Raw genomic sequence first — 17,874 nt, 5'->3', positions numbered from 1 at the left:
GGACCATCAGGGAAATCCCCTGAGTTCCTTTCTACCTGAAAATATTTTTTTAATCTGAAAAATAATTTGCTTTCAACTCTTATAGCTACTTGTACCCGTTTCCTTCAAAAACAGTATGTCAAAAGTCCACTACCAACAGCTCAAAGATTCTCTGACAGACCTACTTTTGCTTCTGTCAGCTTCACACTGCTAGTGATTAAAAACAGAACACAGGGGCTTCCCTGGTGGCGCAGTGGTTGAGAGTCCGCCTGCCGATGCAGGGGACACGGGTTCGTGCCCCGGTCTGGGAAGATCCCACATGCCGCGGAGTGGCTGGGCCCGTGAGCCATGGCCGCTGAGCCTGCGCATCTGGAGCCTGTGCTCCGCAACAGGAGAGGCCACAACAGTGAGACGCTCGCGTACCGCAAAACAAACAAAAAACAGAACACAAATATAAAAGTAACCAACGGGAGAAGGAGTAGGCAGGAGCCACAGAAAGGCGCACATATTTTAGCAAAAATGCTTGACTAATTCCCATCAGCATGATCTTCCCAAATAATTGAATAGTATGAACCTTAGCAAGAAGAAGGAATGGGACTCCGACAATAATTCTAAACATACCAGAGTATTTTGGATTATTAAAGACAAGGTTAACACTTTGCTCCATTTGTCTTTTGATGGAATAAAATTTCAACAGACTATTTCTTGGCCCTCCCTAGGATGAGTGAATAAATAATAACAGAAAAATTGCCTGGTTTCAGGAACCGTGTGAAATGCGTTATGTACCTTGAAAGCTTGAAGACTTCACTTTGCTAATTAACACCAGTGTGCCCTTGCAAAGCTATTTTATCAGAACCCCCGTTTTCTTTATCTGTAAAATGAGAACTTCAATGTCAGGCATACATAGTGAGAAGATCTAAATCCAGCATCTACCTCATTCCTGACACAAAGTATTTTCCTTTCAGTGCAATTCTACAACACCTACGGTGCAGGTGTGATCATCCTTTCAAGGATGAACTAACATAGACTTAGGGAGAGTAATCAGAAAATAAACACAGGGCTGCTGGCCTTTCGACCATGGTCTTTATATGGCCCCATTCATCTGTGTTCCTCCCTTCATAGCCACCGTAATAAGATGAAGATTTAGCTACAACATGTGTGTGTTTATGGGGACGTATGTTACAGGTAGAGGTGAGGAGTAGAAAAGAGATAGAAAAATACACTTGTGACCATATATCTTACATCTGGTCTTAGAAGCCATGCAAAATGGCAAACTCCTGACTGGAGAAGTTGGAAGAAAAGCAATGGGGTACACAGCACATTGGTTTAAGGCAATGGTTCTGATGGAGCCGGGGAAAACTGAGTCCTTTGCGGGGCATCTGGCAATGTCTAGACACATTTTTGGTTGTAACAGTGGAAGAAGAGGTGTCACTGTCACCTGGAGGTGGAGGCCAAGGATGCTGCTAAACATCCTACAATGCACAGGACTGCCCCTACAACCAAGAATTATCCAGCCCAAACGCCAGTAGCACCGAGGTTTTCTTTTCGTAATAGTCTTTAAATATTCGGGCAGTAAAGCCAGGTGAAAGTTTGCTCACTGCACAAATTCTGAATTGTGAGAAGATTACAGTGGTTTGGGGTGAGAATATTAAATGTTTAAATATACGTCCTATCTCTAATACTGGAATGAAGACAGCTCTGAAATAACTGGCGTTTGAATTATTTATAAGTTTTAAGTTGCAAAAGGTACAATAAAATCTTCAATGTTGGGCTAAAATAAAATAGTCAAATTTTCTTATGTTATTTTTCTTCTTTCTGTTAGGAAATTCTGAATTCCTTGCCTTAGATTATTTAGTTTCTGGGGATTTGGAACAAACCCAGCATCCAAAATTGATTAGGCATCACAGAAAACGATGCAGGAAAGGTAAAGACATGAATTTAAGATCATCCTAAATCTTACATGTTTAAGATTTCAATGTGTGTTGCTTAAAGCTTCTCTATTTTATTCAAATTTGTTTCTTCCTTGTAAAACAGATACTGAATCCAAACAAGGTTACACAAATAATATTGTACAGAGAACAAAGAATAGATTTAATATATGGTTTAGTGGTGTGTCAAAACCGAAACGAGCATTAGAAGTACACTCGTTAATGAACTCCACATTATAAGCACCACTAGCTTGCTTATTGAAAACCAACTACTCGTGGAGGAAAACAATAAAGACACTTCATTTTCTTATCTTACATGAGTCTTTCGAATACAAAAAAAAAAGCATTGAGACTGAGTGTTCAGTAGAGTCTATAACGTTGACCCTAAAGTTCAGGATTGCATTGTTATGTTTGATTCTCTGTGATGTTTGATGGCAGAGGGGCTGCTGTCTCCCAGAATCTAATAAGAAAAATCAAGTTGTGTTTTCCATGTGGCAATTCTTATAAGCAAAATTTTAAGCACACTTTTAATAAAAACCTACGAACCTGTAATACTTTCTGGTTGGAATGAATAGATGAAAAACCATTAATTGTTTTGTATGGAAAATTTATGACCACAAAGTCAGTATATATCAAAGAGTTTGGCCAAAGCACACCAATAAAGCATTCACCTACTGGGTTATGTTAAAACAGGGCAAGATAAAAGTAAAGTTAGTTCATTTCTTCCCATCACAACAAAAAGGTTGATAAAGAACATACTTGATATCAAACAGAGCTTCCTGCTGGCTTCAGTTACCTGGGAGTTTGGAGCCTGTGGTTTGAATAATGTTTTCCCTACAATAGGAATGACAGCAGAAGTGTGGAGAGACTGATGGGGCTTCCTGCAGGCTCAGCTTTTAGAGTTCAAACTCATTCTTTATTCTCAAGTAGAAACGATAACAAATGTGTAAATAAATAGTCACTGATCTTCTGATGTTCCTTTTTTGGTGCTGGGAATTACATAACAGTTCACCCAGCAGAGGTGAGCTGACTGTATCAAACTGTATTCCAGAATGATGTACGTTTTCAAAAGAGTTAGCAAAGAATAATTTTTCATAATTTCACTGGAAAATAAATGTCTGTATATGAGGTTCCTGAAGAAATAGGGTTTAGGCAACTGGGGCATTGACTAAAGATGCTTTGATGATGAATAACATAAAACCTGTAATTCTAATAGACTTCATACACATGTTTAAGTTCTAATTTTAATAACTATTGTTTTGATTCCTCAATTCTGGAAAACATTTTGCCAGAATAATAAAAATTTTAATATAAAAAGTTAAATTTTACTATGAAATATAGTACCTATACTACCATCCATACTTTCTTTCTGAGAGGAATGGTTAGATATCAGAAAGGTATCTCCTTGATTCCTCAGGTAATTGGCTAGTATTTGTCTGATTTTCAGACAAGTCAATAAAAAGACTTAGGCACAACATTTTATAATTGCATACATTATTCTCTAAGTTTCTAGCCATTCACATTATACTAATTATCAGTCCAATTTTTGAAATCTACATATGTTTCTATAATTTAGCAGTTATGTTTCAAGCAATGCCCGGAGGGAAATACTTTAACTTCTGATAAATTCACCTTTAAGTTACAGGAAAGTGGAGACAAAGAAAATTCTGGCATGAGTCTGACTGAGCTAGAGAGCGGTAATGAGAGACCACCAGAGGGCAGCATCCTCCAATGATTGTGGGTGGGGGAGGGACGAGAGGTGACTAGGATGGAATTGGTGTTAGTTAGCTGCCATCTACTTAGAAATTCAAAGCCTCGTACTGTTTACTGATATTCCCACTCCAAACCCAGAAGTGCGAGAGCAAGGATTTTTTTCTCCAACTTAAAAAAAAAGTGCAAGAAATTCCAAAGCAGAAATAATAACACTTTACAGCACTTGCCCGGCACTGTTCTAAGTGCTTCATGTATATTCATTCATTTAGTCCTCATAACAGCCCTGTGATGTACAGTTATTACCCCTGATCTTACAGATAAGGAAACTAAGGCAAAGGTGTTAAGACAAGTTCACGTGCCCGAAACACGGTGAGACCAAACAAACAGAAACGTCGGAGTTTGGAGCAGAGAAAGGATTATTGCAAGGACATGCAAAGAGGTGGCTCGTGCCCTGAAAAGCCTCAAGCTCCCCGAAGGGTTTTGGCAAAGCGTCTCTAAAGGCCAGAAGAGGGGGGTGGGTCGCAGGGCATGTGATCAGCTTGTGCACAATTCTCTGATTGGCTGGTGGTGAGGGAGCAGGGTGTTGTCACAGGGGTTCATATTATCAGTCCTAGGCTCCAAGAGGCCTGGGGCTATGTGCTCATGGTCATCAAGTAGATCAAGTAGTTCTTCCGTGTCTTGGGGGGAGGGGGCAGGGTTCACATCTGCAAAACAACTCAGGAAATTTGCATCAAATGCTGTTATTTAGGTGCTTCAGAGAGCAGCTAAAGCAGAGGATAAGGGGGAAGGCCTGTCCCCGGAAGGCCGCATAAGGTCGTGCTCCGTTACACAGGGAGCTTCAGTCATTTGCTCAAGCCAAGTGGTGGAGCTGGATTCAGACCAAAGCAGTTGGTTCCAGAGTCCAGACATAAGACATCTCTCCTAGCACTGAGACTTCCCAATATACTCTCTTCTGTATTAGGCTGGGTCATTACACCTCTCTGATAAACTGCAAGTTGGACACTAATTTCTTCCTCTCACCCCATCGTCTTGAAAGGGGTGAGAAAATTCCTTTTTTTCTCTTGTTTTCCTTAATAATAACCCGTCTGTGCCTTTTAAAAAAAGTCTGTACTTTTTAAAAAAATGCAATCTGTATTTCCTTGAAATTCACACTATTACAGACATATCTATCCTATTAAGACTTGTCAAAGAGAAGGAGGTCCATTTTCAGTTTTGAGTTTTCAGAAGACAGAAACCTCAATGTGCACAAAAATAAATGAAGACTAGAGTCTCAGCCAGCGCTGGCTTATAAACTGGTTAAACCAACAGCCCACAAACGAGGAAAAAGAAAGAATATCTACAAAGGAAAGTATTATTAAATCCTCATTATGATATTGAAAAGAGTGACTAAAGAATGACTGACTCCGAGTTAAAATATGGAAAGAATGAATAGAATTGATTAATCAGAAGTATCAAATCAAAGCAACTTAAATTTCCAACCCCTATAGAACAGAGAAGTTGCAAATTGATATGAATTAAATCTAAACTGTCAAGAAGCTAGTTGTTCTTTCATTCATTCACTCATTCATTCTTTTGGCTATTAAGAAGAGTTAGCGGCAGAATGAATGACCTCCTTGTAGAGTAGAGCCTTGAAATATAAGTAGGATTTTCTTAGAAGAGGTAAAGAGGGACAGATACCTAGCAATGGGATCAACAAGAGACAAGTCCAGGGTTGTGGAAGAGCAGGCTGTGTTTGGGGAATAGCAAAAATCCCTACCTGGCTGAGCCTTGTGGTACTTGGAGGGAGGTGTGGGGAGAGGGAGCTGCAAACCTAAAGGGCGAAATGGGTGTGAAGAAACGAGAACGAAAATCTTAGGAAGGGACATGGCCTTTTCCTTGTAGGAAATTGATTAAATTCAAAGATGAGCTAAAGTGCACATCTAGTGTGCAAGTAAAAGGTCAGTCTTGGATGTGGTATTAAGTATTCGCATGAATGATTGACTAATGAGTCCCTTTAGGTTCACAGGTGCTGCCAGATCAGGAAAGCAGGCTAACATTTTAATTGTCTTGATGAGGTGGAGAAGCAATGATTAAAAAGAAGTAAGTAAAGACAAGGGAGGAGAGGAAGTAAGTACAAAGTGAGGACATTTAAAGAAGAGCTGAGAGGAGTAATGTCTCCAGAACATGCATGGAATGGGAGTTAGAAAATGACAGTCCATTTGCCAGTTAAAGTCCATCAGTCTCAGACCAGCAGAATGATCAAGAGGACCCAAATAGCTAAATAAGAACTTTTGGAACATAAGCACATGCCGCTCAAACATCTTGAGTGCCTACCATGTTCAAGGTACTGTGCTAGGAACTGGGTACTCAAAGATGAAAGAGAGATGATGCCTGCCATCAAGAAGTTTGCAGTTGTACAGAGACAGGGTAGAGGGGACAATAAAACAAATCATTACCCTGCAATTGAGACATTCTCATGAATAGCTGTCTGCATAGTCCTGTGATATTAGAGAAACAGGAAACTAGTCATTCAGAAGTATTCCCAGTTTATTGTTCTCTGGAACTCTCACTGTCCAGTATGCTCTTCCTTTCCTCCCCTCTTCTAGAAAATTCTATTTATCTCTCAAGACTCATTTTTCTGAGGTGGTCCCTAATTCTTTCCTTCCCCCCCATGCCCCCTACCCAGCACTTAATAATCCCAAGGCTACTGAGGGATTGTAATGATCCTGTCTGTAAATTGTGTGAGGCTGAATTGGAGAGGAACACAACTGCAGGGGGGTTACTGAGTGTGGTAGATTCCATTATTTGTTCGTAATTGTTTATTCCCTCCCTACCCTTGTCACATTCACTGACGTGCATAGTATACTTCTCTACCCCAACGACTGTGAGCTTGACCAAAACACTCACTTTGGCCAACAGAATCTTGCTGGACAAGATGCCACTTCCAAGCAGAATCTTTCAGTGTGAGTGATAGGGCTCTGTCCCCATTGGATTTCTAACCTTGGCCATGAGACTAGTAAACCCCAGATAAAGCTGCTCCTTCAACCTAGGTCCCAGAATGAGAAGACACGTAAAGCCCAGCCAAGTTCAGCCAAACTCAACCTAGCCCAACCTAGCCCTGTAGTCCTCATGAAATTCAAGCAATAGATGAATGTCTGTTTTGTTAAATTACTAAGAGTTGGGGATTGTTTATTGTCACAATAATTGATCAGGTAAAATATTGTGATAATCCAGGTGAAGAATGATTGTGGCGTAAATTAGAATAGTGACATTGAGGTCGCAAGAGTTGAGGGCTATTTAGGAAGTGAAACCAAAAAAAATCTTAGTAATTAATTGGAGGTGGAAAATGAAGAAAAATAGAAGGATGAATCATGATATTCACATTCCTGGCTCAGCAACTGCGGAAGGGAAACAAAGACTTATGTTAAAAAAATTAAAGGTGTCGTATTCTTTAGGGAGTGCAAAGAAAATAATGGAGAATCAGTTAATACTGAAAAATAATTTAATACACATGTGTGTGATTGTAATAATTAAAGTGACTATCATCCATCTCTATTAAGCATCTAACAAGTGGAAATAAGCTTAATTTGCATGAAAAGAGGTTATTACACTCAAGAATGACACTTCTGACTAGAGAGGTTGTTAGATATTAGAATGCATTATCCATGGTATTCAAGGAATTTTCTTTTACAGGATATATTTCGTTCCAGATTAGACATGGAATTTTCAAATTAATTATGAAGGAAGATCTTTTCTAGCAGTGTGATTTTACACTCTTTTTTCCTATTCTCCAATGACTTTGTTGGGTTAATTTTATCTCTTCTGGGCCTTCCTTTCATCATCTCTCTAAAACAAGGAAATGAAACTAGATGATTTTCAAAGCACCTCAAAGCTTGGAAATAAGAAGACAGAACCCACCAGTACCACAGGATAAACCCACAGTCTAGGTTCTAAAAGGAGCTATAGGCACTATGGGAAAGATGTCTATATATTGTGTCATTTTGGTATACTGACATTGACATTGCTTGATAGAATATATTCTTCTTAAACCACAGATATACTCCTTTCCTTATGAGGAAAAAGAAAGTTAAAATTATTTTTGACATTACAAATTGTTGAGAGATGTAACTTCCCGCAGATTTATTTTTCTACCAATATAAATTCAACTATTTAATGCCTTAATCCTTGCTCCATAAGCCAGCAAAATTAAACTTCACAGTTTGGTCCAGTTGCTACCCTTTGTCTTGGGGGAAATGTTAGGGTAGCAGGACTGTATCTACATATGACTTTAGACCTTATGCGCATAAAATATAATATGTAAATGCGCATAAAATATAATATGTAATACAATTCTTGGGTTTGACAACTGAGCTGATTTTACAGCGATTTGGATCCTAATAAGTGGGTGCTTTAAGTACAATTTAAAGTTATTAAATAAGATTTTCCTTCCAAAAAAAATATATATAATATGCTAAATATTTTGTAAATATATATATATTTAAAGCCATTAGCATTTTCATGCTAGACCTGTTGCAGGGGCTCAATAATGCAGGTAGTTCTAAGTTTGATCCAAAATAGCTGAAATAATAGATTACCAATCAGTTAACAACATTTATTGGGTAGAGAGTCTTGCAAAGTCAAACACTATATAATGCAGACGGGAAGGAAATCAGTGTTAAATTAGACTCTGCCATATGAGACCCAAAGAGGAAGTTGGGTTGCAAAATGAAGAAAACAAGGTTTCTGATCACGGAGGTCCTTAAATCTTAAAAATAAATAAGAATATGCTGACTCTTAACCTACCAGCTCAAGATAAAGGAATAGTAGTCTTAAAACACTGAAGGAACCAGATGAAAAAACCTGCAATCATGAATCATGAAATAATTCTTTACACTATCAATCCAACGTTCTTTCATACCCTTGTGGCTAACAAAAAGCTTTACAGAGAATTTCTGCTGGACTCAGAGTTAGAAGGGAACGATCTTTTTGAGCTAAAAAAGTCCTGTATGTAATTTTTCAGAGTTACTCAATAAAAATGAGTTGACTGATAGATCATTAGGGTTAAAAACCTTCTACTCTGTAAAGGAAAACTGACTACTGTTTTATCTATTTGGCTCAACGTATCCAGCATGGAATAATTAGAGTCATGACCATCTGCCAAAGATTCCTCCCTGGTAATTATTTGCAAGCAAGCATTATCTGCAAGCAACAATTTTTTTAGTGAGGGGGAAACAACAGATAATGATTACCTCAGGTGTTATTCTCAGTATTATGATATGAAATACTGGTCTTAATTTATGCACCATTAATATAAATGTATCATAATGCCAAACACTTATGGAGCATACATGCACCAGGCGCTGTTCTAAGCACACTTACGTGTATGTGTAAATACTCAGTCAATTCTCACAAAGACCCTATGAGGCGGTACTATTACCCCCATCTTACAGATGAGGAAACCAAGGCATAGAAAGGTTAAGAATCTGAAAAAGAACATGCGTGTGTGTATATAGATATATATATTTATGAATCATTCTGCAGTACACCTGAAAGTAACACAACATTGTAAATCAACCATACTTCAATAAAAAATAAATAAATAAATAAAATATTTCAAAATTGGAAAAAAAAAAAGAGGTTAAGGAACTTGATTCAGAGAACACAGCTGGTAAGTGATAGCACCAGAATTCTCTCTTGTAAGACTGGAATGTCTCCCAAGGAAAACTGCAGTGACTCAGGCCAAGTCTCATAAATTCTGGTGTTGCGTATTCTCCTTGGTAAACTTACAATAACTATTAATGTTACAGGGAAATCGCTTTAACAGGTCTCTAGTCCCAGCTCAATTCAATCTATCCTTTCACTTTAGGATATGAAAAACAAAACGGCAAATTTACATATATTTTAATGATTACCATATTTATCCGATCATCTAAACTTTGAATGGAAGTGGTTGAAAAATCGAGTTCAAAAGGAATTTGGTCATAGAATGTAATTAGATCTTTAGTTTGTGACCCTGTGTTTTTTTTTTTGCTGTAGGTGGGCCTCTCACTGTTGCGGCCTCCCCCGCTGCGGAGCACAGGCTCCGGATGCGCAGGCCCAGCGGCCATGGCCCACGGTGACCCTGTGTTTTTCAACTTTTATATACTGTAAATAAAATTATAATCCCCCTTGTAATAATTTCCACAGACAGTGATTTTCTGAGTAATTTGAGTGATAGAAGCTTGTCAGTTTTATTATCAGTATGTATCAGGCAGTTGAGAAGTCATTAAGTCCATTCCACCCAGACAATGCCTAACTCCAGGTATATTGGTCAAAGGAACCCTAATGATGACGCTGCTTCAGGAGTCATCATTAGAGCAGCACTTTTGAAGTCCTGCTCTAATATCCTGCCTGTGAATAACTGCGCAGGGTCTGAGATCTTTACCCTGCGTGCAAGCTAACAATTTAGTGTGCCACAGTTCCACGCACAAAGGCAAAAGACATGAGAGCCTCCAGCACAACAGGCAGCATGAACTTTCATGTTCACACCAGTCCCCAATTCTCCTGTCAGCTGAAGAAGCCTAAACTTAGGAAACTCAATTTTTTTTTACGGGCTATAAGCATAGTTTCCCAATCTTTGCCCCCAGAGAAAGGGAGATTATTATACTGCACAGCAAACAAATCTGCCCTCTGCTTTGGAGAGAGACACTGAACTTTCTTCTTGTTAGTTGGTCTATTCGGTTATTTTGCAGGCCACCAACCCTTGAGTTTAACATGATGGCAGAAAAGCTTTCCTCCCGACACTCTCTACACACATTACTTCCATTCACATTCATTGGCTAGGTAAATTACATCGCCAGACCTAAACTCAAGAAGGTGGGAAAGCACCTCATTTCTACATGCTCAGAATTAGAAAACTGTCAGGGATTGGCGAAACTTTATAACGTCTAACTCAGTAGGGATTGGGAAAGAAAGGTGTTCACTCACAACTGAGTTTTAGAAAAAGTAGAATTAGAAGAAACCCCAAAAATGACTCTTCTGGGGATCATCTATGTTATAAAAGATGTACCCTATAGCGTGAAACTGAATCCATTGATGCAAGATAGCTTTATCTCTTCTACAGGCGTACTTCCTAAGCTCCTAGACGGAGGAAAGCACACATATAAAGCAATTTGGCAGAAAAAGTCTATAATTTCTAGTTATCTAGGATAAGAGTAAAAATAATAGTTTTGATTTGATCACTTTTTTTTTTTAATTTGGAGAAAGCCAGTTGAGAGGATGAATATTGGATTGTTAAGAGTAGGGGAGGTGGAAGCTGACACAATAAAGGATTAGAAACTCTTATTCAGACTCTGCAGAAACTCAGGCTTCAGACCTGATCAAATATCTGTGTTTCCACTTGGCAGTAAGTTAGTAGACAAGCATGTAAAACTAGTTATTATTTGTATCCAGCAGAAGCATAGGTTAAATGATGAATGCTCACGTTGCATAATGTCTGAAAAGTTACCCATCATGTTCCTGCTTGGAAACTAGTGTAGTCAGGGATGACACAGTCCGGCTGCCCTATCAGGCCTCCTGTGGTTCAAGGACAAAGGGAACTGCAGGCTTCCCGTCAAGCACATACATTTGCAAACTGCCGCCAGTCAGTTCCCAAGGCCAGGGACTGGCCATTGACAAAGGAGACTGAACTCCAGACTTAGCAGTTCTACTCTCCCTGCTGGGCAGGCCCTGCAACTCAAGAAAAGCTACAGGATTCCTTCTTTAGAGAGCTACAGATCATCCACAGGAATAACTCAACATTTCCTTTCCATGATAAAAGAAATACTTTCATTGAAGAAATAATTTTATCCGGGCTTCTCACACAGGTCACTCAGAAAGCAAGGAAAAGCCAAAACAGTCATCTTCCATAAATTGGACTTTCAAAACATACCTGTTTTTGATGAGTTTGGTTGATTAATAGGGATTAGAAGTTCATGGGCAAGAGTTTTAAGTAAGTTCAGTCCTTAAACAAGATATGATTTTATCAAGGACTTAACGTCTAATTGGTCTACCATATCTGCACTTCTGAAGCTTTGAAGAGACTCATTAAAGTCTGCCTAGACAAATTAATTTACCTGCATACGAAATGGTAAAATGCATGTACACTGAAAACACCTTAAAAAACAAAACTTCTCTTCACAAGTGTGCTTTTTGGGTTGTTTGATTTGTTTGGGTTTTTGGTTTTTTTGGCCACACCGCACTGCCTGTGGAATCTTAGTTTCCCGACCAGAGATCGAACCCATGCCTCCTGCAGTGGAAGCACAGTCTTAACCACTGGGCGTCAGGGAAGTCCCATAAGTGTGCTTTTGTTTTTGGACTTCCACCTTAGATAATGTCGGAAGTCAGCTGTTTACTCCCCTTCTCCAAAATTCTCAGTGAAACTAACAAAACCTAATATTTATGAAGTCCTTCCTGTGCCGAAGATCCTGTACTAAACACTTAACAAGGTTGAATTCATTTAATCCCCGCCACAGCCCCCTCTAAATGAGTATCATTACTGTGTTCATTTTTCAGGTGATAAAGATCAAGGTTGTGAAGCTAGAATTTGGAGAGAGAATTAAATCCAGGAAGCCTGAATTCAGAGCCCACATCCTTCATCAGTACACTCCTATTTAAAGCAACATCTTGGTAAACCATAGGATTTACCATCATGGCATGTAGGTCTTGGCACACTCCTTGAATATTAGAGATATTGGGCTCATTAGATATTTATCCAATTTCAACTGCTTTGAGAAATTATTGTTCAGGATAAAAGATGAACTTAGAAGGGACGTAGGTCAAAATTTTTTAAATTATAACTTTTAAAATGCTCAAGCTGGTCCAATATGCATGTGCTTCTTAGAACTACATATATGGGTGCCTTTGGCTACATTAAGACAGACAGGAGCAAGGGGGACTAACATTTGTGTGTTCGTGTGTCAGGGCTTTATGTGTTACTTGATTTGATCTTCATAACACTTCCAAACAGAGATTATTTTTTATTACCTTTGTTTTCAGAGATAGAAATTGACATTCAGAGGCATTTAGTAACATTTCAAATAGCCATTAAGAGCATAGCTAAGATCTGAACCTAGGCGTGCCTGGCCCTGGAACCTTTGGTCTCAACACGCCTATGTCCCCAGTGTCTCCTGACAGTGCAGTTGTATGGGGTTTAACTACCGCCAGACAAGTGACGTGAGCTTAATCCAAATATGGCTTCTCAGCGTCTTCCGATACTCCTACATTTATAGATTACTAATGTGGGACAGAGAAAGACATTCTCAGTGGAGGTTGGCTTGGGCTGAGCACTAAAGGATATAGAGGAAAGAGAAGTGAGGAGAGAAATTGATGCTGTCAGACAGTCCATATGTGCCACCCTCTTGTGGAAGAGCATTAATGTAAGAGGTCAGTGACACATCGCCGGGCTGAGAGTCACATCATTCTAGCTCGGCCACCCTGCACTACTAAACACTAGTTACCTAATATAAATTGTTGTTGCCATGAAGTTCGTATATAGTAACCCATATACAAGTGATTATTTTAAGTTGCTGGTCTCTTAAATTCAAATGCACTCTGACATCGCTGCACTTTTACTCCCCCTCCCCACATGTTTAATGTTTTGACATCATAGTTTATACTTTTTTGTTTCGTGTTTCTCTTAACTACTTATTGTGGATGTAGATGATTTTACTACTTTTGTCTTTTAACCTAGCTTTATAAGTGATTGATCTACTATCTTTACTGTATGTTTACCTTTAGCAATGAGACTTTTCCTTTTGTAATTTTCATATTTCTAGTGTGGTCGTTTCTTTTCCACTTAGAGAAGTCCCTTTAACATTTCTTATAAACCTGTAATGTGATGCTGAACTCTTTTAGCTTTTGCTTTGTAAAACCCTTTATCTCTCCTCCTTCAGATCTGAGTGACAGCCTTGCTATCCCCACTGGCCGTCAAAGCCAGATGTTCTGGGGGGCTCATCTTCCAGTGCAGGCTCCCTGGGCCGAGGAGTCCAATGTGGGGCTCAGACCACTCGCTCCTTGGGGAGAAACTCTGCAGTTGCGATTATCCTCACATCTGTAGGTTGCCCACATTGGGGTGTGGGTTTTGACTATTCTATGTCTCTGCCCCTGCTACCTGTCTTGTTGTGGTTCCTTCTTTGTATCTTTTGTTGTGAAAATCTTTTCTGCTACTCCTCAGATTGTTCTCATAGACAGTTGCTCTGTAAATAGGTGTAATTTTTGGTGTGCCTGTGGGAGGAGCTAAGTTCAGCATCTTCCTACTCTGCCACCTTGACCACACCTTCACTTTTGTGCTTTTTTGAAAAAAAAAATCAGCTATTTCAATTTGGGGTTTTATCAAAAAATGATAAATAATAATGATCTAGAAATTCATTGATTTTGTTCTGGTCTTAAAGTTCTATTCCTATGTTTCTCTGTGATCATTTTCTAAGGTTTTTTTTCAATTTATTTTTGTCTGCGTTGGGTCTTAGTTGCTGTGTACAGGCTTTCTCTAGTTGCGGCGAGCGGGGGCTACTCTTCTTTGCGGTGTGCAGGCTTCTCACTGCAGAGGCCTCTCTTGCTGCGGAGCACAGGTTCTAGCTGCAGGGTTTCAGTAGTTGTGGCACACAGGCTCCGTAGTTGTGGCTCAAGGGCTCTAGAATGCAGGCTCAGTAGTTGTGGCGCCGGGCTTAGTTGCTCTGCAGCATGGGGGATCTTCCCAGACCAGGGCTTGAACCCGTGTCCCCTGCATTGGCAGGCGGATTCTTAACCACTGCGCCACCAGGGAAGTCCCTGTTTTCTAAGTTTTGATTAACCATCTTATTATTTTCACTTGTTATAGAAAAATACACATGGATAAAACTCTTATAATTGAATTTTCTGCAGGAAAAATAGCTTTTTAATGAGCTTCTGAAACTCCCCAGTTTCTAACCCCCTTTTACCCAACTACCTAATTGAAATCAATATTTCGTAACATATTTGTGAATACATGGGCTTCTCAAGGACCAATGATCACGTTATAGCAGAAAAGACTTTTCACAATATGATTATGATGCTAGCAGGTCAGCTGTCTCTTGGGATTCTCTCCCTGCTGTAAGCCCTTACTTTCTTCAAAGTCCCCCTCTAATCCCATCTCCTCCATGACAGCTCTAAATACTCAAGCCAATACCAAATTTTTCTTTGTATGTGAAACACTTAGTGTTACCATCCTATAACAGCACTTAAGACTATTTTATGTGATTTCTGGTTCATGGGGTCAATTTTTTCTCCACAAGATGCCTATAAACTCCTTAAAGACAGCAACCTTGTCATATGTGAGCTTGTTACACCTGCTTCTGGGAAGCCCATTAGTGGTCGATGGCACAAATAACTGAAGGGAGAAGCACTTAGAGCTACATCAATGTAGAAGTTAGAACTTGCCTAAATTCCACACTCAGCCCACACAAACCACTTCCCTTACTGGTGTAGACATATCCATCTTTTTCTGGACTGTATCCAACTTTGAAGATAAGAATTATTTTTTATTCATCTTGGTGTTCTCTCCCCTTCACTTTGCACCACCCACCCTCTCCCCACCATCCCACTAAAAAAGTCCACCAAAGTGGTTTGCAAAAACCTGAGCTGGCCTAGAATTTATACCAAAAAGCTATTTACCACGAAATGAATCCTGATGCTAAAAAGATAAATTGTGGATCCAGCACTGAGAGCACCTTCCAGCTTGGCTGACGAAAGTTTCTGCTCAGAGGCCTCCCTTCTTTACTAAGCTGAGAAAACCACACATGGTACTTGGCAATATGATCAGTTTCCTACCATTGCTCCACCCCTCCCCCTCCCAACAAAAAAAAATATAAATAAAAAGAGAAAAGGAGGGTGTTTCTCTCCCTCAAGACAGGGAAGCTAGAACTCTCCCAAATGGGACTCATCTTGTCTGTTCTATAAACTGGGTAGTCTCAGGTAGCATCATATACCTTAAGGAGAGCCCTGTCTAGCCACTCTGATCAAATGGTCCTCTCCTATCAACTGAGGAGCCTGAAAGCCTTTACTCCTGCCTGAACCAGGAGTAATAAGTCTATGATTAACTGGGAAGGTAAATGAACTTTATTTACTGGGCAGAAGTAATCAATTCTACCACGTTTTTCTGTTACTTGGTGTTTTGCCAATGTCAATTCCAACTATAATATGTCCTTTCCAAGACTCAGACAATCTGTGTGTTTTATCTCATCTGCTTCCTGCAGTCTGTGGGTTTTAATCTCTATGAGCTGAGTTTCCTAGGAATTGAGGAAGCTGAGAAGTTGCATGAGCCAGTACAGTTGACATAATGTGTCAGAGGACAGAGAAATGCAACCAACAAGCACGGATTAGGCACTGACTTAACACAAAGTGCTGTGCTAATTGTTTGGACAGGAAGATGAGTAAGTTACAAGTCCTACCCTCAAAGAACTCACAATCTGTTGTGGGAGATGCATACACACACACCCACACACCCACACACCCCTGATACCAGTCAGAGTGTACCATTATTCCATAGAGGGATTAAAAAAGTGCTGAAGGAAGAGAAAAGAAAGAATGTACTCTAACTGAGGATATTAGGAACTTCATAGGTAAATTAATATTTCAGATACAATCTAAGACAGAGTTTCTTCCCCTCTCTCTTTTAAAATGTACAACTCATTGATTTTTAGTATATTCACAAGGTTATAAAACAATTACCACCATCTAATCCCAGAACACTTCATCCCCCAAAAGAAACCTCATACCCATTTGGAGTCACTCCCCATTCTTCCCTCTTTCCGGTTCCTAGAAACCACAAGTCTACTTTCTTTCTCTATAGATTTGCATATCCTGGACATTGCATATAAATGGAATCACACATTATGTGGCCTTTTGTGTCTGGCTTCTTTCACTTAACATAATGTTTTCAAGGTTCATTCACATTGTAGGATGTATAAATACTTCATTCCTTTTCATGGCTGAGTAATATTCCATTGTATGCGTATACCATATTTTGTTTATCTATTCATTGATGGACATTTGGATTGTTTCCACTTTTTGTATGTTATGAATAACGTTGCCATGAGCATTCATGTACAAGTGTTTGCGCAGACATATGTTTTCAATTATCTTCAGTATATACCTAGAGGTAGAATTGCTGGGTCATACAATAACTCTATGTTTAACATCATAAGGAGTTGCCAGGCTGTCTACCAAAGTGGTTGCACCATTTTACATTCCCAATTTTCTACGTCCTTGCCAACACTTGTTACTATTTCTTTTGTTATTTTTATTATAGCCTCCCCAATGGGTATGAAGTGATGTGTCACTCTGATTTTGGTTTGCACTTCCTTAACAATTGAGGGTGTAGAGCAACTTTTCGTGTGTTTATTGGCTATTTGTACATCTTATCTGCAGAAATGTCTGCTCATTTTCTAACTGGGTTAATTGTCTCTTTTTTGTTGAGTTGTAAGAGTTCTTTATATATCCTGAGTAAAATCTCTCATCAGATATACAAGTTGCAAATATTTTACCCCACCCTCTGGATTACCTTTTCACTTTATTGATGGCGTTTTTTGAAGTACAAAAGTTTTTAGATGAATTTAAATGAAGTCCAGTTAATGTATTTTTTCCTTTGGTCGCTTGGGCTTTAGAAATCATTGCTTAGTGCAAGCTCACAAAATGTATACCTCTGTTTTCTTCTAAGAGTTTTATAGTTTTAGCTCTTACATGTAAGTCAACCCATTTTGAGTTAAGTTTTGTGTATATTGAGAGATAGGGGGTTTAACTTTATTTTTCTGCACATGGATATTCACTTGTGCAGTTCCTTTCTTTTTAACCTTCAAACTCCTCCATGGAAGAAACTGTATTTTCATTAATCTCTTGCCCACCTCTAGGGTTATATGAAACACATAGCAGATTTAAAGCTTTTATATACAAAAAGAAAACTGTATAATCTCAAAAACTTCAGCTGGAAACACCAGTGTATTTCCTTTGTATATCCACTCTTCTGCCTGTAGACTCAGTTCTAACTTGACTGACGATTAATTAGCTCATAACACTTTCATAAAGGCTTGCAAAAAGATCTCAGGCTAATTCTTAGAACTCAGCTTTTCATTTTCACAATGTAATCATCTAATCATAAGGACAGAAAAAGACACTTGCCCAATAAGCCTCACTTAGACATAGGAATGGAAAAGAGGGAATAAGCCATATCAGGAAGCAGAAATTAATAGAAGAATACAGCTTGAGCTACAGTAAGACAAAGTGGATGTCTTACTAACATATGAAA

The sequence above is a fragment of the Delphinapterus leucas genome, chromosome 12, assembly GCF_059928025.1.
Source record: "Delphinapterus leucas isolate spDelLeu-1000000601 "Yukka" chromosome 12, BTC_Dleu_Yukka2, whole genome shotgun sequence".
In the NCBI taxonomy this organism is placed as follows: domain Eukaryota; kingdom Metazoa; phylum Chordata; class Mammalia; order Artiodactyla; family Monodontidae; genus Delphinapterus; species Delphinapterus leucas.
This window is presented reverse-complemented; position numbering follows the sequence as displayed.